This window comes from Pleurodeles waltl, chromosome 8 (genome assembly GCF_031143425.1).
Source record: "Pleurodeles waltl isolate 20211129_DDA chromosome 8, aPleWal1.hap1.20221129, whole genome shotgun sequence".
NCBI lineage: Eukaryota > Metazoa > Chordata > Amphibia > Caudata > Salamandridae > Pleurodeles > Pleurodeles waltl.
In genome coordinates, this window is record NC_090447.1 from 1,185,168,573 (window position 1) to 1,185,193,843 (window position 25,271).

At 41.7% G+C, this 25,271-nt stretch overlaps 1 protein-coding gene across 4 annotated transcripts in view; it reads right to left on the bottom strand.

The window, feature by feature from the left end:
• Positions 1-25,271, bottom strand: part of DGKH (diacylglycerol kinase eta) — a 661,954-nt gene that overhangs the window by 167,234 nt on the left and 469,449 nt on the right. The window lies entirely within an intron of this gene.

Sequence of the window (25,271 nt, forward strand, 5' to 3'; positions counted from 1 at the left end):
GGGTTTTTTGGGGTGACAAGGGAATGTTTTAGGGTTTTGGGTGGGAATGGGTTTTTGGGTGGTAAGAATTTTAGGGTTTAGCTTGGGTACAGGGGTTTGGGTATGAAGGGAATTTTGGGGGTTTATGGTGGGTATGGGTTTTTGGGTGGCAAGGGAATATCTAGGGTGGGTACGGGTTTTTGAATGGTGAGGTAATGTTTAGGGTGGCTATGGGTTTTGGGTGGTAAGGAAATTTCGGGATGGGAAGGGATTCTTTTTAGGGTTCAGGTGTTATGGGTTAATAAGGTTTTATATATATATGGAAAATGTCCCTTACCCAGTGTACATCTGTTCGTGGCATGAGACGCTGCAGATTCACATGCTGTGCATTATCCTGCCATCTAGTGTTGGGCTCGGAGTGTTACAAGTTGTTTTTCTTCGAAGAAGTCTTTTCGAGTCACAAGACCGAGGGACTCCTCCCTTTCGGCTCCATTGCGCATGGGCGTCGACTCCATCTTAGATTGTTTTCCCCGCAGAGGGTGAGGTAGGAGTTGTGTATATAGTAAAGGTGCCCATGCAATGGAGTAAGTATGTATGTACATAATGTGTATAAAAAATAGTATATATTTACAAATTTACAAGCGTAGAAAGTAAGTTTGTTGTATCTGGGGATGAATTTCCCATTCGTGTGTTTGTTGGTGAGCTCAACTGAGATTGTCGGCTAACTGGTTTTGAATCCCTGGGATGTATTGTGCTATTAGGCGAATGTGATTGTGAATCGCCCAATGCCAAATCTTTTGTGCTAAGAGACACAGTTGTGATGAGTGTGTCCCTCCTTGTTTGTTTAGGTAACACATTGTTGTCATGTTGTCTGTTTTAACAAGAATGTGTTTGTGGGTTATTAGTGGTTGAAATGCTTTCAATGCTAGAAACACTGCTAACAGTTCTAAATGATTTATATGCAGTTGTTTTTGCTGAACATCCCATTGTCCCTGTATACTGTGCTGGTTGAGGTGTTCTCCCCACCCCATCATGGAAGCATCTGTTGTGATCACGTATTGAGGCACTGGGTCTTGGAATGGCCGCCCTTGGTTTAAAGTTATAGGATTCCACCATTGAAGCGAGAAGTGTGTCTGGCGGTCTATCAACACTAGATCTTGGAGTTGACCCTGTGCTTGTGTCCATTGCTTTGCTAGGCACTGTTGTAGGGGCCACATGTGTAGTCTTGCGTTTGGGACAATGGCTATGCATGAAGACATCATGCCTAGAAGTTTCATTACAAACCTCACTTGATAGTGCTGGTTTGGGTACATGTTTAATATTATATTTTGGAAGGCTTGAACCCTTTGTGGACTTGGAGTGGCAATCGCCTTTTGTGTGTTGATTGTTGCTCCTAAATATTGTTGTATTTGGCATGGTTGTAGATGTGATTTCTGGTAGTTTAGAGAGAACCCTATTTTGTGTAGGGTTTCTATGACGTATTGTGTGTGTAGAAGACACTGTTGCTGAGTGTTGGTTTTTGTTAACCAATAGCCTAAGTAAGGGAATACGTGCATGTGCTGTCTCCTGATGTGAGCGGCTACAACTGCAAGGCATTTTGTGAATACCCTTGGGGCTGTTGTTATCCTGAATGGTAACACTTTGAATTGGTAATGCACGCCTTGGATTACAAACCTTAAGTACTTCCTGTGGGAAGGATGTATGGGTATGTGGAAATAAGCATCCTTGAGATCTAATGTTGACATGTAGTCTTGTTTATTGAGCAAGGGAATCACGTCTTCAAGTGTCGCCATGTGAAAGTGATCTGATTTGATGTAAAGATTCAGTGTTCTGAGGTCTAATATGGGTCTCAGAGTTTTGTCTTTCTTTGGAATTAGGAAATACAGGGAGTAGACACCTGTTCCTTTTTGATGGTTGGGCACTAGTTCTATTGCTTGTTTTTGTAACAATGCTTGGACTTCTAGTTGTAACAGGTCTAAGTGTTGTTTGGACATATTGTGTGCTCTTGGAGGCACATCTGGTGGCAATTGTAGGAATTCTATGCAATAACCATGTTGGATAATGGCTAGGACCCATGCGTCCATAGTTATGCGTTCCCAGTTGTGGTAATATGCGGTAAGTCTTCCCCCTACTGGTGTTGAGTGGTGGGGGTTTGTGACATTGAAGTCACTGTTTGGTTTGTGGGGTTTTTGGGCTCTGGAATTTCCCTCTTGCTTTAGGGAATTGTCCACCCCTATATTGTCCTCGAAAACCTCCTCTCTGATACTGGCCCTGATATGTGGGTCTGACTTGTGAGGTGGAAGGCTCTGTGGTTTGGGAACGAAACCCCCCCCCCCTAAAGTGCGGCTTTCTAAAAGTGCCTCTGCTCTGTGGGGAGTAGAGCGCGCCCATGGCTTTGGCCGTGTCCGTGTCCTTTTTGAGTTTTTCTATTGCCGTATCCACCTCCGGCCCAAACAATTGTTCTTGATTGAACGGCATATTCAGCACAGCCTGCTGGATTAAATCCGGAACTCCGGAACCATGCGTGCCTACGAATGGTTACTGCAGTGTTCACTGTCCTTGCTGCCGTGTCTGCTGAGTCCATAGCTGACCTTATTTGGTTGTTAGAAATACTTTGTCCTTCCTCACCAACCTGTTGGGCACGTGTTTGGTACTCCTCGGGAAGGTGTTGAATGAGATGTTGCATTTCATCCCAATGTGCCCTGTCGTATCTTGCCAGTAGAGCCTGAGAATTGGCAATCCGCCATTGATTGGCTGCCTGTGCTGCCACCCTCTTGCCTGCTGCATCGAATTTCCGACTTTCCTTGTCGGGCGGTGGTGCGTCTCCTGAGGATTGGGAGTTTGCCTTCTTTCTGGCTGCTCCCACTACCACCGAATCAGGAGTTAATTGTTGTGTGATAAACACAGGGTCCGTTGGGGGAGGTTTATATTTCTTCTCCACCCTAGGCGTGATGGCTCTGCCTTTTACTGGGTCCTGGAACACTTGTTTGGCGTGTTTTAACATGCCTGGCAGCATTGGCAAACTTTGGTATGAGCTGTGAGTGGATGCCAAGGTGTTAAACAAAAAGTCGTCCTCTATGGGCTCTGCATGCATTGCTACATTATGGAATGTAGCTGCCCTTGAAACCACCTGCATGTATGCAGGGCTGTCCTCAGGGGGTGACGGCCTTGCCGGGTAGCAATCGGGACTATTGTCCGAGACCGGTGCATCATACAAGTCCCATGCATCCTGGTCATCTTGTGTCATCCCCGTGTGTGTCGGCGACTGCATCATTGGGGGTGTTGCTACCGGGGACAGGTGTGGCGAATGCAATGGAGATTGCTGTGGTGAGAACCTTGGTGGTGTTTTGTCTTTAGCCACTTTCGATTTTGGCTGCATTTCCGTTTCCTGGAATGCTAGCTTTCGCTTGATTTTTATTGGAGGAAGAGTTTGGATTTTCCCCGTGTCCTTGTGTATGTGCAGCCTCCTCTGGGTATGGTCTGGCTCTCCCATGCCCATTTCTTGTTCAAATCTGTGCCCTTGCAACTGACTTGAAAGGCCTTGCTGTTCTGTATAGGAGCCTGGTTTCGGCTCCGAGGCTGCATGTTTCGGCACCTAAGCTTTTTGTACAGTCTTTTTCGGCTCTGAAGAAACCTTCTTGACTTTTGGGGTGCCGAACTCTCGGTGCCGAGATGGTTCGGAGCCGGTATCTCGACCGGAGTCGGATGTCTTCGGCTGCTGGGAGGCCTTTTTCGGTGCCGATATCTGGTCACCATGTTTTCGGGTTAAGCCATGGCCTGTTGGCGGTGGCATCCCCTTAGCCTTTATTATTTGTGAGTGAGTCTTTGCCGGGGCTGGTTTACTCACAGTTTGTTGCTGTGTCTTCGGCTGCTCACTTTCGGACTCGTCCGAGTCCGAATCTCGAATGGAGAATCTCTCCTCTTCTTCGACGTCGATCTGCTCGGTCGGTGTCGACGCCATCTGGAGTCTTCGAGCTCTTCGATCTCGTAGTGTCTTCTTGGATCGAAATGCCCGACAGGCCTCGCAAGTATCCTCCCTGTGTTCTGGAGACAAACACAGATTACAGACCAAGTGTTGGTCTGTATAAGGATACTTTGCGTGGCAATTGGGGCAGAAGCGGAAGGGGGTCCGGTCCATGAGGTTTGAAGATGGACGCGGTCGGGCCGACCAGGCCCCGCTGGAGAGTGGAAGCCCCGAAGGGCCGCCGGAGCGCTTCTTTCTTCGGTGTCGATGTGCTAACACTAAACAGGTACCGAGCGTGAACAATACCGTCAAATTTTCCGATAACTAACTAACTTTCCCGATTCTAAATACGGAGCGAAGAGGAACACATCCGAACCCAATGGCAGAAAGAAAACAATCTAAGATGGAGTTGACGCCCATGCGCAATGGAGCCGAAAGGGAGGAGTCCCTCGGTCTCGTGACTCGAAAAGACTTCTTCGAAGAAAAACAACTTGTAACACTCCGAGCCCAACGCTAGATGGCAGGATAATGCACAGCATGTGTATCTGCAGCTACACATGCCATCGAACATATATATATACATATATATATATATATATATATATACATATACACACATATATATATATATACACACTTAAAAAAACAAAGGTCACAGGGACATTATAGTTAGGCTCACATTTTAAACATATAAAACCATAGAAATTCACCTGTTAGAGTTATCTAAAGTAACTATAAATCGTGCCCTAAGGTAACTATAATGTGCGCCCCATCATGCACAGTTTTTTTCATCAAAAAGTTTACTGCAGATATTTCAATGATATTATCAATGATGTCATAAGTCTCTTAATTTGTGGGGTAATTAGCAGTGCATGGCAAGGGAGCGAGTTATACTTACCTGAGGGCACGAGTTATAGTGGCATGGGATAATGTAGATTTTCCTAGTAATTTATGAAGGAAGTATTATGCATTTTCTTACTTTATTAGAATAGCAGCAGTGAAGATCTACAGTTCCCAAAAGGCTCAGCAACAGGCTAACCAATGGGAACAAAAACATAGGCATGTACTGCACCAATAGAATGACACCAAGTACCATAGAGTACACCCTTGACTGCAAGCAGCCCTCTTTTCTTCCTGCTCGCAGTCAAGATAACTACTCTTATTTCATCCTCTTCAATATTGTATTTGTTACTGTATGGTTATCTTTGGCATTTTCAGTGTTAATTACATTTGTTTCACTGCTCTTAACACTCTGTCTCGGTTTTCCGACGCCGCTTCCTCAATTCTATCCTCAGAGGTCCAGAGGTTTCCGCAAGCGCGGACAACGTTACTCCAGGGCCAATAATTCCCCAAGGTAAGCCTTGTGTAAGTGGGCTTACCATGTGGCCATGTCCTGTGGAAAGAGGTCAAATCCCTAACCCTGATTAGCTATTTATTTTCCTGCCCTCCAAGATGGAAGGAAATGGAGTGGTCACCTCGCTTGCCACACCTGGGGAGTGGTGCAGGCTGAGGGGGCCACTCCTCCTACTCTGGTTAAGCCAGTCAGCAACCATGCCAGGGTTGGTAGGTTTTGCAGGGGGCACCTCTAAGGTGCCCTCTGAGTACATGCTATAATAAATCCATCAAGGGCATCAGTGTGAATTTATTATTTTGAGTTGCTTGATACCAAACAACCCAGTATTCAAAGAGGCCGTCAGGTAGCTCGGGAACTCGTAATGACTAGTGTCAAGCACATGTATTTGCAATGGAATCCCTGTACACTTACTATGCCTTAAGGTTTTGCAAAGATACAGTAGGGGCGTCTTTGCTCAAGAAAAGATATGCCCTCACATGCATTATAGTGCACCCTGCCTTAGGGCTGTAAAGCCTGCCAGATGGGTAACTTACCCATAGTGGATGCAGTGTTAGGGGACAGGGCACTCTTGGTGAGTGCTTTGTCAAGTTTGTAACTTTTAAGTACACATTGTCATGCACTTGCAATTGCAGGCTGCATGAGGTTGGTGTGGGGCCTCTCAGAGTGGCACAATTGGTGCTGCAGCTCTTGGGGGGGTGGGGCTCTTCAGTACCCATACCCTAGGTACTAGGGGTACCATTTATTAGGGACGTACAAGGGTGGCTGAAGTGCCTATACACAGGACATATCAGGGGGAAAGAAATCTGGCCCTGGGGATCAGTTTAGCAGGGGCCCAAGGCACTTACAGTCTGAAACCACATCATTTTCCAGGCAAAAACTGGGATGCTATCATGTCAAAAGAGGTCCTTTCTCACACTGACCTACTTACAAACTCATGCACCCACTCACAGACCCACTCAGTCATGCACCCCACTCACACTAATGTACCCACTCACAGACCTACTCATGAACCAATTCACAAACCCACACACACTCGTACACCCACTCACAGACCCACTCAGACATCCACACTTGTACACCTACTCACCGATCTACTCAGACACTACCGCTCACAGACCCTGTCATGCACCTACTCATGCACCCTGTCGCAGACCCACTTACACACTCATGCACCCATTCACAGTCCCACTCACACCCACTCACAGAGCCACTCACTCATGCACCCACTCACAGACCCACACACACCCACTAACAGACCCACTCGCACCACTTAGACCCACTCACACACCCACTCACAGACCCTTGTACACCCACTCGCACTCATGCACCCATTCAGAGACCCACCCACACACACGCTCACAGATCCTCTCAGAAACATAGACCCATTCAGACACTCATGATTCACTCAGAAACCCACTCGAACACTCACACACCAACTCACACATCCACCCACCCACTCAAAAACCCAGACACTCACAAACCAAGACACTCGCACACCCATTCATCTAACCACTCAGAGACAGACACAGCCACTCACACACCCACTCAAAAATCCACTAACAGACTGAGGCACTCACTCACAGATGCACTCAGATATTCATATACTCTCTCACAGACCCACTCAGTAACTCACACATTCACTCATTGACCCAATTAGACATTGACACAGGTGTTGAGAAAGCTTTTGGGACAGGTACAGATTGAAACAAGGACCTATGAGTAATACGTTTGGTGCTACGCATTGAATGTGTGCTTTTGGTTTGTGAATCCGCGATGGAGTTTTAAATCCAAATTTTTTTTTGGGGGGGAAATCAGATTTCGGTTGGGAATTAACTAGTGTTGAGGGAGATAGGGTGGCTCTGTGAAGAGCCTTAGTGTTTATTGTGTGTAAATGTTTAGTACACATAAGAGCAGATGCAGAGGTTCAAGGTGCTCACAAACACTCTGTTGCCTTCATCCGTGAAGTGAACACCATCTCTCCTATGTATTCCATCAATGTTCAACTGCAGGTTATTACTGCAGATAGAGCCCATGTTATGGTCTCTGAGGAATGTAGAAACAGTTCTATTAACATGTTTCCCTGCTTTGTCTATCTGTGGACAGAATTCAGTTGACCACTTCCATGTCTGCCTTTGACATATATTAGAGAATACCAAGGAAGTGTGAGTAAAAAGTGCCATTAATTGAACAAAGGTATCCTTCATTAGGATTTCCAGTCCTATCCCAGTCAGTGTGCCCACATCATTACCACTACAGTGCAGAATCATGAGGTGAGGGGGTTGGGAATCCACAATGCTTTCAACCAATTAAAGCAATTGCTGCCAATTTAACCTTCTCTGGCCAACCCAAATAGTATCCACAATAGGCAAACCCAGGTCCACATCAATGCCACCCTTGCTAGCATACTCAGTAGCTCAAAACACATAGCTATGGCCACAATCCATACCATAACAATTTTGAAAGAGAAGACTTCAGCTGATTGAGGCAGTTCTCAAAATATGAGGTGGTTAAAATGGAGGCCAGCTCCTGGTTTAAAAAAAAGCCCAAATTTCATTGGCTGTTGTAAATACATTGATAGATAAAAATAGGTAGTGATTTAGAACATTAAGTTAATACATCTGTGATTGGCTATTATTATTCCTCAAACAAGTAATGCTATTTTTGATATGCTTACATTCTGAAACAGTCAACCACACTTGCTACAGAACAATTGAAAGCTAGTATGCTGCTGGCAGACTGTGTTGTGAACTTTTGAACTACTTGTACAGTGGCATGTTCCAAAGGAGGCTGCTGTGGCAGCTGAAGTAAAACATTGTGGGGGGGAAGGGCAGTTAATTAAGATTAGTTTATAACCTGAAATAAGAGTAATTTCGGTAGAGTAGTTATTGAAAACAAGTACTTTTCCATTTCATTATCATCATCGTATGTTAAATGTACCTGAAAAATGACCAAAACACAATCGTAAATAAATTTTGGAACTCCCGTCTGGAGTTGCGACTGTCACAAAGTTACACAGAGGGGGGCACGCAGAGCGCCAAGACTGAGTCACGACTCCAGACGCACACACTACCAAATTGGTCTTCTTTCCAAAACTACAAGAAAGGGTTCAAAACCACTAACCATTCAGATGTGTGATAAGACAAACAAAATATGAAACACAGTTTCTGATATGTTAACCAGGACATTATCTTTGAGACCAAAGTTGAAAAGGTGGCCATTAATGGTTCCTTGGTGCAAGAGTGGTGCACCGTTTGTATGCTGAGATTTCATGCTTATACAAAGAAAAGAGTTAAAGGGATATTGTGACAGTATTTTACCCATCAATGAAAGCCATTTCACAGGTATGTCAGAGTGTATGTTTACAACAAATGTGTATTCACAGGTGTGTGTGTGTATATAAGAGGGATAACAGTGTATATACACGACAGAGTAAACCATAGTGTTTCAAAAAGAGCCAGAAGATATTTAAACTTTCATTCACATGTGTACTAAGGTATTTATCATTTTAGAAAATGATTAACACTAGCAGTTTTTAAACCATGCTTTTTGCGTGCTACAGCACAATTTAAATGCCAAGTACAGTAGGCTTTGCTAACCAGTTTCCAAGACTTTGAATTCTTTTAACTAGCTATAAGGTATGTCTAAAGTAGGCCATTTGTAGGTTACAGGGATGGTTGTATGTGCTTATAAGGTAGGAGATATACTTTACATTTGTAGTTTATCACTTCTGCACATTCAGTTCCATATGGTGTTTTATAGCTCTGGTGTCTCATTTATACTGTGTGTCACAAACCTGTTCTCTAAAGCTTGGTGGTACTCGCCTCCCTAGTCAAAAAGATATTTAGGAAATTATATCTTTGAGAACATATTCACATAGCACACCCATGCACATAATCATGCATATACTAAGACAGCCAGATACACACTCATGAACACACTAACACACCCAGGCATACATTCATGCATACACTAACATGCCGAGGTACACACTGATGCTTACACTTACACACACAGGCACGCACTGATGCATACATCTACACATCCAAACACACACTGATGCATACAGTAATACAGCCAGGCCCACAGTAATACACAGGCTTATACACACAGGCACACAATGATACATACACGGAGACACCCAGACATACAGTCATGATTATACTCACACACCCAGGCACACACTGATGCATACGCTGACACACCCTACCAGACACCAATACATAAACTGTCATAACCAGGCACACAGTGACGCATATCCTGACATACCCAGGCACATACTGTTCTGTACACTGAGACACTTAGCAACACACCGATGCATGTGTTCAGACACCTAGGGACACACTCATGTATACACTGTCAGATCCAGTCACATACTGGAGCACTCAGGAGCACCCTTATGTATTCACTCACACACCCAGCCATAGATGGATGCATTCGCTGATACACCCAGGCTCACACTACGCATACAGTAATGTACTCAGACACACACTGATGCATGTGGAAACATACCCAGCCACACACTGATCATAGAGTGACACACCGTAGCACACACTGATACATACAGTGAAATACTGAGTAAGCGAGTCACCCAGACACATACTGATGCATACACTGACAAGGCTAGGCACACACTGATGCACACACTAACACACTCAGTCAGACACTGACCCACACTCTAAAACACACCAAGGACAGAGTCATGTATGCATTAGCACACATAATGACACATATACATACACTGATACACCCAGTCAAATACTGATCAATACACCCAGGCACACATGTATGCATACACTTACACACCCAGGCATAGAGAGTCTAGAACATAGTGATGCAACTGTTCATATTAGACTTAAATGCTTACACTATATAATTGAAAATGTAAATATCTTGATTTTTTTTTTATCTCAGACATCTATTTGTACATAAAAACAGACATAAAAAATGCTGAAAAAAGAGAAACACATAAGAAACTTAGGAAAGCATACTATCTACTTGCAACAGAGAAACAAAGGGGATAACGTGTACTATTTGCTTAAAGAGTAAGGAGCCAGCCGGTAAAGAAAACCAAAATAATTCTAATTTTTTTTTGTGGGAAACTGCAAAATGAAGTGAATGAAAAGCGAAGATTGAAATTAGCCACCAAAGGACAAAAATCACACCAGATTAACAGTAAGAAATTATTGAAGAAAGCAGATAGCTTAACCAGAAGACAGTGACAATGTAAGGAAATTAGAGTTAGAATTCCCTGTACAAGGGTAATTCAGAATCTTATTAAAACTATGAAGCAGTATAAAAGGAAAAGAGAATCACTGAAACAAAAGCAATGTGTGACGACTGTAGTTGATAAGGCATTTGCCTTAAAGAGGGATCTTTTTATTTTGATTCTAATAAGGATGAGAACACTGGATAAAACAGTGTTGTGTGTAAAGAGACGTGGCCAAAGGAAAATACTTGTTAATACTAATTTTTGTAAAATCATTAGTGGTGAATGTTAGCATTCCTCCAGTACAGAGCCTTTCATTAAGGAAGAAGGCTATTTCCAAGAGAACACATTAGTGAATGTAGTTGATTTAACTGGTCAATATTATGAGGTGAAGGATGGTAGTCCAGTTGAAAAAGAAGAGATTGTTCCATGAATGTTGAGGTGATAGCTGAAGAGGTCAGGGAAGGCATAGACAGGTCCTTGTATACTAATGTAACTGTAGCAGTGTTTGTAGTATTCAGCAGCAACAAATTGATTTCTTAAGAGCTTTTGTACGCGAGTTTCCATGCAGAAGTCTGAAACAAAAAAAAAATCAATTTTGCAAGGATTAGATCCATGCAAAGTAAGAAAGGATAGCCATTTACAAGGACATTCGCTAGCATGTCTATTAAGTGTGCCAAAGAACCTTTCATCACTTTAGAATGTGGACAGTTCACCACTCAAAAATGAAAAATTTTGTTAGAAGACTTTAACATATGAAGACTCCAGCAGAGGTAAAAAAAGGTTTGGGAGGATGTGCAGTTTTGTTTCTTTGGTCCTGAAGAGGAGTTTAGGGAGAATGAGGAATCTGTAGGTACATGTGTTGAGGAACAGAGCACAGGTATTAGAACTGAGAATTTTGAGCAAGAGATTATAAAGTTTAACACAGCTTGCTCTTAAAAACCAAACTGTGTTTATATTTGTTGTCAACGCACTCACTTCAAAAGTCAAACTCGCAATGTAAAGGTAAAGGTATTTTCCAAAAGAAAAAAGAGAAAAGTGGCAAGAATTTGCTGCTTATTTATATGTGGGGGGGAGCCGCACTAGCACTTAAAGTGGCAACAGTGGCCCTGCGACGCGCAAGGGCCACGCCCGTCAATGCCCAGAAGAGGCTGGACTGGGCCACCCCCCTAACATTTAGTGCAAAAGGTACTATTTATTTCTATAAGGCCATATAATGGGTAAAAAGAAGGTTGTACCCCAGGCTACTACATCTGAGGCTACCTTGGATGCCTACTTAAAAAGAGCAGCAGTCGTTATAAACAGTGTAATTGAACTGGTCGAAAGGCGTCTATCGCTAACTTCTTCCTCTGCTTTGCCTACTAGCTCTGTAATATGTAAGTCTGCGTTGGTGCCTGAGGGAAATGGTGTACAGCCACTTGCCAAGGAAACAATCAGTACCAAGTCCCAAAACATAGTGATGGATGGCCCTTCAAAAGGAACTGTTGCGCAGGAGCTTGTTTTGACTGGCTTAGGGTCTGCCAACCCATCTGTGGGGAAGAGGAAAAGGGCAGAGGGACCCCACAATAGTAAAAGACAATGCCTGCTCCCCCAGAGGCATCCACAAATTCAGGTAGAAAGCCAGAGAATGTAACTGAAGTTAATACTGATGATATGGTGTTTCTTGTGCCTACGGAATTTAATGCTCGTGTAACCCAAATTATTAAAGATGCTATACATTCCGCTTTATCTGCACGAATGACTTGCCTAGAGAACATGGCGTTGGAGTTGCATAAATTATCTTCAACTCTGTTGACGAGGTAGTTGAATGGTGCCCCCACTGCCTTGCACCCAGGTCAGAAATCAGTTCCAACAAAATCACGGTCAAAAAAAGTTGTAGTTGAGGCTAATAACAGCTCTTCCACCTCCATGGAGCGTAGACTCCATCAAACAAATTTAATTGGGGTGAATTCACTAGGGGTTGTGAAGGATAGTATAGCTAGACCCCCTCCGTCTTTAGAAATTATTTAGGGGAAAGGCTCAACTATGCGCTCACGCCTAGTTAAGCCCACACCTCTTCCAGTTTTGCATCTCCCCACGCAAGCTTCCCCATATGTAATGATATTGAAGGGAGTTTCATCTATAATGGAAGAACATTCAGATAATTACAATGATCTTTTAAACAAAGTAGTACTCTGGTTAGCTAGAAGGATAAACCACCTGGGTCAGTTGTTTAACTTAATAAATCATGTGAGAAGAGTCTCACAAGTGGGAACATCACCCAAACCTGATAATAAGGATTTTAATGTAGTTAATTTCTGGAATGAAGCAGTTGTGAAACATATTTTATTTAGTTCCAATTACTCAGCCAACTGTACAAAGTCAATTGAGGTCTGTTCCTTGGTTATTTTAATAGACCAACAGTAGCTTCAGTTGCAAATCCTCAAGCCCCAAATTCTGCTTGCTTTTCTGTGTCCACGCAAAATAGATTTGATACTCTTTCATCTTAGGTCACGGAGCTGACTTTCTTCTTACTCATCAACTGCATGTTTTAGCTCCCTTGGATTGCTTTCTACTCCTATGAGCAATCCTGAAGGGGTAACTACAAAATCTTATCTGTCCAAGGAAGGAATGAAAATTGTTTTGTGGAACATTGCAGGCCCACAATCAAAAATGGATAACCTGGACTGGATCGCCCGCCTTTTTTTAAGTGAAGTTGATATTTTATGCTGTCAAAGAGACTTGGTTTCAGGAGGTTTTAAACCTAAATGGCTATCAATCCTTCCTGGAACCGGCGATCCCCTCGGTTGCCGGCAGACCAAAGGGGGGCTTTAATATTGTGTTGTGTTATCTTAGTGGGTAAAGGGTTTGTTAATTTAGAAATCAAAGGAATTTCAATGTCTCCCATTTTAAACACAGTCCCTATGGGGAGGCTTTGAACACTATTATCCTGTAACATGATCCAACATGTGTGTGTAAATGATATTGCAGCCTTGAGGGGAAATACAATTCCAACATATATGGGTAGTAAAAATTCCAAAACCATTGAGTGACCATAACCCTTTAGTGTTAACTCTGCAAACGCGTGCACCAAGGTCTAGCCGCTGAAGTCTGTTACAGTAGGACGGGTGAAACAACCCTCATATTAATTCGCCCCGGGGGTGAGGCATGGTTGTATCCTTGCCCCCTTTTTATTCTTATTATAACTTATTATATATAAACAGAATTACAACATATCCTTTCTGTAGGCAACCTATCCCCATTCTCCTTTATGCAGATGATGCCGTCCCTATAGCCCGCACGGCTAATGGTCTCCAAATATTTCTGGATACTTTTCACTCTTTTAGGGGTGACTTGGACCTAAAAGTTAACTATTCTAAAACTTTTATCATGACCTGTGGTCCCTGTACAACAAAAAATAAAAAAACATTGTTTTAAGGGGAAAAAGTAAAAGATTTTAATTATTTGGGGATCATGTTCAGCTCCTGTTTTAAATGGAAGTCATTTGTGAATAACAGGGTGCAACATTTCAAGAAACACATGGAGGCTATTTTTAGATTCTCACACAGGTTGGGTAGGAAGCTGATTAAAGAACTGCTGATTTTATACAAAACTAAATGCATTTCTGCTGGATCCTATGGGGCAGGTCTATGGGTATACTTAAATCAGCCTGCCTTACAACGGGCAGAGAACAGTTTCATTCGGAGATTATTAATGCTTCCACCAGGAGCAGCAACTCTAGTATGCCATGACGAATTAGGTTTAGGGTATTTAGAAGACCAGCTGGCACTTGCTCTGCTTTTGCTGTGGATTAGAACATGGTCTAATCAGGAGGCGCACCTAGTTATGTCCTGTATTTCTGACTGTCTGATTTTAAACGGTGTGGCCCGTATTCCCTGTATTACTTATTTGAGAGACACATTTGAGGCCATAGGTTGGAAGGACTTGTTTGACCACCCATATCAAATTTCCACCTCATGTAAGGAGGAAGCTAAATCACACTTCGTAACATATCGCAAGGATATAAGATTAAGGAAGGCTCAGTCAATGGTCTATTTGAAAAGATTTGTTAAGATCACGACTATTGATGGTGCGGAACCGTATCTCCTTTGGATAGTGAACCCCACATCTCGGAGTTATCTTACCATTTTTAGGCTGTGTATCATTCATCACAGGATAGCTTTACCTCAGTATAATACATATAATCATGTTTTACCACTGTGTAACTGTGACCATATTTCTACACAAAGCACAAGCCAATTTATGCTCTTTTGCCCTTTACATAGAGTTTTCAGGCATCAGTATTTAATTCCTGTTTTGAAGAAAACTAGCTTAAGAACGTATAAAGAAGGCTTGATCTTTTTACAGAAACTCTCCTCTCCAGAAATATGTTACGCAGTTTTAAACTTTATTAGAAAGGCTTGCAAATTAAGAAAAAGATATGCATTGCTGTCCCTATAAGGACATGGTAAACAAGTATCTCTCTAAGCTGGGTGCAGAGCTGATAAATGTGACCTTTTATGATGTTTATTATTGTTTTAAATTTCATTCATGGATATTTAATTTGATTTTAGTAATTCTTGTATACCTTATGTATTTAATAATGAAGGAAAATGTATGTACGTATATCTATATATATGACTTTTGTGGCTATCTGGAAGAATAAAATATTCTTTGAGTTGACCTATCCATGCATCAAGTTATATGTCAGTACTGTTATGATAGGTTAGAGGATAATAACATTTTAGCTAGAGTAATACATAACAAGTTAGAACTAGTGGCTATTCCAGAACAACTACGAGACTTAAATGTATATGAATCAATCCTTATACAATCTGCACATCTATTTCAAGCAATTATATGATTGGAACCACAAACAGGTAAATTACATTGAACAGAGTTAAAGAAAGGCCTTAAAGGAAGAGTAGTGTGTTTGCCATTAGACTTCAAACAGAATATTGAAACTGTAGGAGTAGACAAGAGATTGATGAGCCACTTATCATTCTAGTAAATGGTGTGCCAACTAAGAATAAATAAATTTGGCAAGAGTTAGTTGATGTTAATAAAGTAAAACAAGCAACATTGTACCCGATATAGCAAATGTTGATGATGAAAGTTTGCCAGCAAGTGGACAAATAGAAAAAGAAGATCAATCCAGATCAAAATAAATTTATGAGTACTACAGCATCCATCCGTTACATTCTCAAGAAGTCATTGGTGATGATATTAAGCTCTTTCAAATGAAACAAGCAAAGGGAGCTCCCTTGAGTGTGTGGGAAAAAGGTTTAGAGGATTGCTGTTTTCCTCAGCAGTCTCCCACTGGAGTAGGTGGTCACTATGATCACTGGCCCATAAAAATACCAGTAGATGAATACTGATCAACAGGATTATATTCAGAGGATCCAAGATTCCGACAGTGTATTCCATACATATTCCACCTTCTATTCAAGAGTGACTTGTCTGGACTTTCCTATGCAGTAAATCACATTCTAAAGATAGGAGTTAATCTTCAAAATCTATCTGCAAGAGATTTTGTTGACAAAGTTCATCGAAAGAACGAAAACTTAGAATACAACTTAATTAGTTTAATGGCGTGCCAACGTGGCACTAATGAATATTGGTATAGTCGCCATGGAGAACTGAAATGTACGCTGAGAAATATGGGTTTACCTACCTGGTTTCTGACAGTGAGAATACGTGGGATGATCTGCTTGTATTTTGAGAGAGTTGAACTCAAACTTAAAGGACATCAATGCAAAGACAGCTGGAGAACTTTGCTAATTAGATCCTGATAATGTCTGTAGATATTTCAACCACAGGTTCCAAGCTATACTGGGTTTCATCTGCAACAAAAGCAATCCTCCTCTCGGAGAAGTAACTCATTTCTTTTGCTGGAAAGAGTACCAATCAAGAGGTGCACCTCATATTCATATGCTGCTATGGATAAAAGATGCACCCAAATTTGGAGCAGATATTGATGAGTCTGTACAGTCTTTCATAGAAACATTTTATACAACATGTCAATTTGAATTGCATTGACCTGTCATTTCCAAAGGAAGAGTGAACAGCTTTTTGTCTTCAGTCAGACATACACTGACACGGAAATCAGCAAAGAACACATATAAGAAGAACAGAGGCTTACAAATATATTAATTTGTAATTCTGAAAATTTGGAATGCTAACATGGACATACAATTTGTTGCAGACAACTCCATTGATGTGGCTCGGTATGTCACTTCAAATAGCACAAAATCAGAAAAGACAGAGATGAAGGAAATATGGGAGGAGATTTCTGCCGAAAAGACACTTACCAATAAATGGTATTCATTCAGCTTGAAAATGTTTTCCCATAGGAAAATGGGATCCTATAAAGACTGTGACAGATTGAGTTCTGCAAGTTTATTCTCAAAACCAAGAGGAATTGTTTGGGTAAGTCTGGACCTAGCTAGTAAACAAAATAGTGTCTTTTCCCAGAAATTCAGTACCTAGCAGAGTTTAACCCACAAAGTACAGACAAAAATATATTGGATACATACTATCCAAGAAGGAGTCCCCATCTAGAAGACAAGTGCCTGTATAAAATTCTTCAAAACTATAGATATGGAAGCAATATAAGTGAAAACGTAAAAGAAAGGAAAATTGCAGTACTTGGATTTGACGGTTGTTCAGTGAAACACCCAAAAGGAAATCTAATTTACCGCTGAAAACCAAGCTGTCAAACTCCTAACAAATTAGAGTATTTCTATTTGTCTCTTCTTCAACTATTCAAGCCTGTGTGAATAAATATGTTCACAGTATTTCTGGAAAAAAATAACTATATGGTTTTCTCTCTACTTGGATAATCACTGTTTAAGACATCGTTCAGCCTATCAGGGATGATGTCTAGAAAAGGATATTCAAAAATTAAGTATGGATGAAATACATGCTCATAGGATGTCTAAAAAGAAAAATGACTTTACTGACTTCCCTCTATGTGCATCGTCACTGTTTAAGACATAATTCAGCAAATCTAAGGTAATGTCTACAAGAAGATGTGCAAAATCCAAGTACAGATTATATTTGTTCATAGTTTTGTATCAGGTATAATATTAACAAAAATGTTTTAAACCTTACAGAGCTTTGTTTAGTGTAGTAACTGTACCTTAATTAAATAGTTTGGAAATTGTAGTAAGTGCAAATCACAGTATCAGTTATTTGCAGTGAAATACTGTGGAGTTATTGTTTTTTTCTACAATCTATATATGACTGTTTTTCCCCACTGTTCAATGATGATTATACAGTACTCCATTTATATGTACTAGTATAAAGGTCAAGAATAGAAAAGAAAGAAAATAAAATGTTTTACTAAAATGCTATATAGTATTACAACATAAGCAATGTATACTATTTTGTTTCAAAACTCTTCTAAAGATAATACTAACTTATACTTATGCTCTTTTTCTTTTTTTATTTGTTTGGAGACCTATGTCATCAAATGTGTCAAGATAATACTAGTGGCAGAGAAATATTTCTTTTAGATTCTTATGGGGACAGACTTCTTCCACAGATAGTATTTCATATCTGTTGACACCAGTTTGTTTTCTTGTCACTCACCCATAGAGTACCTGACACACACACTCCACTCATGCAGTTATTCACTCATCCATACACCACTGAAATACTCACTCACCCACCACTCTTGCAGTAAGTCACTTATCCAAGGACTACTCATGCACTCACACACACACACTCATACACAAATATTGTACTTACTCAGCCATACAGCCACTCTTGCTCTCACTCACTCACTGATGCACCCACTCATGCACCCATTTACTCACCGATACAGGCACTAATGCACCCACTCGCTAACACATATAACCACTCAGGTACCCTCTTATTCACCCATACACCCACTCATGCACCCACTCACTCACCCATAGAACTACTCAGGCACCCTCTCACTCACCCATACAGCCATTCACACATATACCCATTCATGCACCCACCCACACAACCACCCTGTCACTCACCCATACAATCACTTATGCACCCACTCACTCACCCATATAGAAACTCATGCAGCCTATCACTCACCCATGCACTCAACACACCCTTTCACTCACTCATACATCTACTCACACACCCTATCACTCACCCATACAGCCAGTCATGCACCCAGTCACTCACCCATACAACTCATGCACTCACTCACCCGTACACCCACTCATGCACTCACTGACTCACCCATATAACCACTCATGCACCCTCTCACTCACCCATACAGCCACTCGCACACCCAGTTACTCACCCATACTGTTAGTCATGCATCCAGTCACTCACTCATACAGGCACTCATGCGCTCCCTCACGCATACACCCACAAATGTACTCAATCACCCATACGGTATTCATGCACTAACTCACTCATCCATATACCACTCAGTCACTTGCAAACTCATACATCACTTCTGCACTCACTCACCTACATACCCACTCATGCACCCACTCAATCACCCATACAACCACTCATGTATCCTCTCACTAACCCACAGAACCACTCACGCATCCTCTCACTTATCCGTACACCCACTCACTCACCCATAGAACCACTCGTTCACCCATGCAGCCACTCATTCACCCACTTACTCACCCATATAGCCACTCTTGCACTCAACCATACACCGACTCATGTACACACTCACTCACCCATACAGGAACTAATGCACTCACCCATACACCAACTCATGCACCCACTCACCCATACAACTACTCATGCACCCTCTCAATCAATCATACAGCCACTCACGCACCCTGTCACTCACCCATACAGGCATGCATACATCCACTCACCCATACAGCCGCTCATGCACTCACCTATACACCCACTCACTGATACAACCATTCATGCACCCTGTCACTCACCAATGCAGCTACTCACACACCCTGTCACTCATGCATACAGGCATGCATACATCCACTCACCCAAACAGCCACTCACACACCCACTCACACACCCACTCACTCACCAATAATTAACTCCTGCATGCACTCACTCACCCATAAAACCACTCACAAACTCACTCACACAGGTGCTCATATACACACTCACCCATACACCCATTCATGCACCCACTCACCCATACAACTACTCACCCACCCTCTCACGCACCCATAAAGCCACTCATGCACCTATTAATTCACCCATAGAACCACTCAAGCACCCATCACTCACCCATACCCCCACTCATGCACCCGCTCACTCACCCTTACACCCACTCATGCACTGTCACTCATCAATACACATTGACACATCCAGTCACCCTATACAGCCACTCATAAACTCACTCACCCAGTCACACACACACACTCACCCATACATCTACTCACCCACCCTCTCACTCACCCATATAGCCACTCATGTACCTACTCACTCACACATACACCCACTCATATACCTACTCACTCACACATACACCCACACATGCACCCACTCAATTACCCATATAGCCAATCATGCACTCACTCACCCATACACCAACTCATGTACATACTCAGCCATACACCCACTCATGCAACCACACACCCATACAACCACTCACTCACCCATACACCCACTCACCCAAAAACCCATGCCTGCATCCACATAATCACCCCCATACAGCCACTCATGCACCCATTCACTCACCCATACAGCCACTCTTGCACTCACCCATACACCCACTCACACATACAACCATTCAAACACCCATCCACACATTCATGCACCCACTCACCCATACAACCACTCATGCAACCTCTCACTCACCTATACAGCCACTAATGGACACACTCACTCACCCATAAGGCTACTCACAGACCCACTCACTCATACAGCCACCCATGCACATACTCATTCAGCCATATGGTTATTGACCTATAGACTCATAGAGCTGTTCCACATCAGCAACAACATATAAGCTCCCAGGACATTCTCACCAATATGGACTTACACCTCAGTTTTTGGATTGTGCTAAATCCTTTGATTTCAGCCATGAAGCCCTAAAATGATACTCAAGTTATCTCTCCTCCAAAAATCCTTTTTACCAGAAACAAATTACAGTCACCTTCTTCCTCCTACACAGTAGCAACGCCCTTCTCATCATAGTCTCTCTGTAGGGTGCTCCACATGCCACATTTTCAAAGAGTTAATCCTCACCCTGTAAGAGCTCACTGGCCACGAGCATTGGTCAGTATCACCTTTAAGGCCTGCTGCAGCATGTGCAAGGCTGTAACACCCTACAATACATTATAGTAGACATAAAGCATAGTTAGGTGAATCCTGCGGTCTTCTACATTCTTATTGTGAACTCCTTGTTTACCTTAATCTAATCACACTAATCACTAATGAGTACAATAATAAGCGAAGCCTTTAGATATATACATATGTGTTTCAAATTGTGGAGCAATTATTAAATACAAATGTTTTCGATTGGTGTTCTCACGCCCTTTTTTCTTAGGCGGAATGACTACTTGCAGCTTGAATGTAATGATGCACAACATTAACACCAGAATTATACTAAAGAGTTGTTTATAGAGAATCAGTTCTATTAAGGAAGCTGCACAAAGTCAAGTTTTGGCCTTCTTCTCCACCAGCCTCCAATTGCCTCACACTACAATAATTGTTCTCACATTCCCTAATATCTGCAAAGCCACCTTTCTAGCTTATATCCTCGAGCACCCCTACATTCAGATTCATTTGCTTTCTCTTTCTCTCTCGCATCTCACATTGGTAAGTCAGTCACCACAAATAGCAAATACTTGCTTACTCTAGCTCTTACAGCCCACAAGGAGCAGCAGAGGGCTTACAGGCAAGCAGTAGTTGATGGACCGGGTGTTAGTGACAGGCACCAACTGATCATTCCGCTGGTGACTGACTATATAAGGTAGTTTAATGGTACCCACCGATCACTAAAGATGTGGGGATCCCTTCTAGCCTTCGAAGAAAGTTTCTGCTCTTTTTGGCATTGAAATGATCAATTAAGGGAGGAGGAATAGATCTACTAAGTGAATCACTTCATTTGATATACAGTTCTGTCAAAAAACTCCAGAAATATTTGTCTTTTTCGTTCTGTTTACCATAAAAGCTACTGAACATCAAACAGAGTCCAGACATCCCCCTTTTAAGTACGTTAAGGCTGCATGTCTTTTAAAAGGAGAGAAGTGAAAGCATGTTTATATACTTCTTTGCATTCTGGCAACACAAACCAACTACAGTAAGCATCCGAAGAATAAAATATCAACATGGAAACTCATCTGGGCAGATGGACTATATCATTTAAAGCAGCTGGCCTTAGCTTCCAGAGGCTCATCAAAAACAAGTAGCGTGGTCTGCCAGGGAGTGAGCTTGCAAAGGCTAACACAATATGTGACTGCATTTCCACAAAATATAGATTTTTTGTGAAATTCGTAACCGTTTCTGACATTTCCAGTAAATTATTTTCTTATGCTATGGATGTCCTACTTACTAGTTTTGGACTTTGAGTATGTGCGCAAGAAATCAAGATCATGAATATGTTAATGTCACATTTAGGATAATTTACTGCCCAAAGTAAATACTTAGAAATTTTGAATATGCATCATCAGTTTCACATTTCGCTGCAAACAAAAGTAAATTACGGATATTAAAGATTGTTTTTCTTGTAAAGTGTTGTAGCCCTCAACGTTTTGGACTAGGAAAACCAGATTTTCTTCCAACATGAGACACCTCGGATACAAAATTTTAAATTCATATGGAACCAGACTCCAAGTAGGTCAACTTTCCTTGTCAGAGCCTTAAAATTCCAGTGAAGCCATGTAGAGGAATGTCTAGGGCAGTAATTGGGAAAAGGCATGGAAAATTATAGGTACGTAACACCTTTACTGTGTCACTGTGAGTCTATGTACTTACTCACCATCTTGAATCTATACCAATGTAGTTACTGTACATGTTAAGGATCAGAAGTCAGAACGAAAATGTTAGTGTTCACAGAACCGCCAAAGTTGATTTGTTCCCACACTTACCTATAGTAGAGATCAGACTCTGCAGTTGACTTGGACTCAAGTGGTGGTTGTGTGGTCTTTTTGAAAGTGGCCTTTGCTTGTTTGTGCATGTGCTAGAGTTGTCTCTTCACTTTGATTCTGCATGGTTACGCTTCTCTCTGTTGTGCACACACTGACTATCAGTGAGCTTTCCGAATGTTCACTGCACAAATATAGTCTCTAGTAGACTAAAAAAAGAAGTTGTCTTCCCCAGTTCTGATTTTTTTTTATGTTTCTCCTAGACACAGCTTAGCAGCTCACCATTCCTTTCATGGCATTTAGTTCCAGTTCCTCATCAGCTCAAATTCCTGGGTGGTGTCTGCAGCTTTCACTTCTCTGCCTATTTTCTTGGGCAATTCCAGCCATCTTACCCAATTTCTTTTTCCTGTTTCTTCTGGAGCCTTTCCTTCAGTTCAACTTCCTGCAAGTTAACATCCTGCAAGTTCCATCTTCATTATCCTCAGGAGACCTGATGCTACATGCTCTTTGGCTCCTACAAGGTCTTTGACATCTTGTCATCAACACTCTTGGGCACCAACCACCCTTGGATTGTGGGCTACCTCGTGTTCCTTTGGGATTTTCAAAACTGCACTGAAGGTTGCCAATTCACATCTGTCTTTGACCCTGACTGTCTAAAATATTGGAAGAGCAGGGACAAAATGCCTACTTGCCAGAAAGACGTATGGCAACATAACAAGGGGAGAAAATAAACAATGGAAGACAAATGGGTCCACACAGAATGCCCAAAGTTACAACTTCTATGGCTACAGATGCATTCTTTACACAATTAAAGGGTGTTCTTTTGTAGTTAAAGGAGTCACCCCAAAGAGTTCCAAACATACTCCACAGCAGGACTCAAAGCCAGTACTCCATGAAAAGCACTAGTTAACTACACACTTTTCATGGTGTACATCTATAAGTAAAGAAAGCAATGTTCCATGATCATCTTCTTGGTGCAAATAAATTTACAGTATTTGCCCCAAGACTTGGGGAACAGAATTGATAGGGGAGGTGGAAGTGAAGATTTCAGGAATTAAGAAAATTGAAAGCAGAAGATGGTAAGGAGGAATAAAAGGCAGTATTTTAACAGATGAATGACGTGAACTTTGGAGGGATGGGAAAGAAGGATAACATCAGAAACAAAGGGACTGGGAAGGAAAAAGGATGGTATGGAGAAGGAATGAAGTAAACAATGAGGAAGGCAAACAGAAGAACATAAAAGATAGGGAAAGAAGGAAGAAAGGATGATGCTGATAATGTAGGAAGAAACACTGGATTAAAGGAGAAGGAACAAAGGGAACGAAAGGATAGCAAAAAGAAATTTAAGAAAGAAGATATCAATTCTATTCAGTGACATCAAGAATGTCCATTTCATAAAGGCACAGTGATCCCCTTTAAAGAGATTCAAGTTAAAATGAATTGTGGGGGTGAAAACAATCTTTAAAATATGTAGAAATTACCATATGACAAAAATGGGACTACTGCTAAATAACTCGGGTAAAAAGGACAAAGTATCAAGAGCACAAAAACTGCATACATATGCAGAATTCTGAAAAACGCTGCCAAATGAAAGCAAGAAACCTCCTACGAACTGGCTTAGCACTCAAACCCCAAGACATCATGAGCACATGATTGGGAGTTAGTAATTGAAGTTTCATGATCTTCACATCACAGAAATTGTGGTGGAATGTGAAACATGAATCTTCTCCACTGAGGTGCTAGTTCAACATCAAGGTTGTTAGTTTTAACTTTGTACTAAACATTTCTCCATTCAATCACTGTTGCATTTTCATGCTGTACATTGTCCAAGCAGTTTGCAATAAACGTCTGTTCTTTCTTTGCAGGTCCTACTAAACTGTCTGTTGGCTATACACTAGTACAGAACAGAAAAGTCACCTATTAGAAAAGGTAGGAAAGGAAAACACAATGTGACTGAAAAACCATTCATGATGTTGCCGAGATTATATCTTCTACAAGATTATGTCAAACAATAGTGTCTTGACTATTCAAATAATATGGCCCATAATGGGGGCCGACTAAAAGGACAAAATGGATTGGTAAAAGAACTTCAGTATCCCTCAAGGCCTGTATAGATCCCAATGGAGGACCCTGTTACTATTACAAAGATTTAAAAGTGATTTAGATCAAATTAAGCAAAGTACTTCACTGAAACCAAAATGCATATGTTTCCAGAACATGCTCTACTTTATAGGTTTTGTGAGAGGCATTTCACAACCACAAAATCCATGTATTATTACGACGGTGTGTAGTTCCCAAATAGAAAAGAAAAAATTGAACATTTTGCGGTTGTGTATATCTAAATTTTATTTGGATCCAGTAGCAAATTGATGGACTGAAGGCAGGAATATTTATTTCCTGCTCGCGGTTGGAGTCCTACCCTGCCTGTCAAACTTGAGTTTTAAAGCAGTCATGTAGTGTACTATGACAAAAGAATCCGTAAAATGCAATCTGACTTCCTTTAACCACGGGGCACTCTGAAACTCGAATTGCTGGTGAAATTAGAGGTGGCATTCAAACAGCATACTACGCATTACATACCATGGAAAGAGCAACCAAGACACTTACACATTGACCTTTAATATAAACTAACGTCAGATTCGAAGGCTCGCTTACATTCGACCCTGTGTTCTGGCACAAGTAGATCTCTAGTGCCAGAGAGCCCTCTGCTTTGCACAACTCGGAGGAGTGGTTTGTAGTGTCCCGGGATATGCTCCATCACCGTTTGTTGGC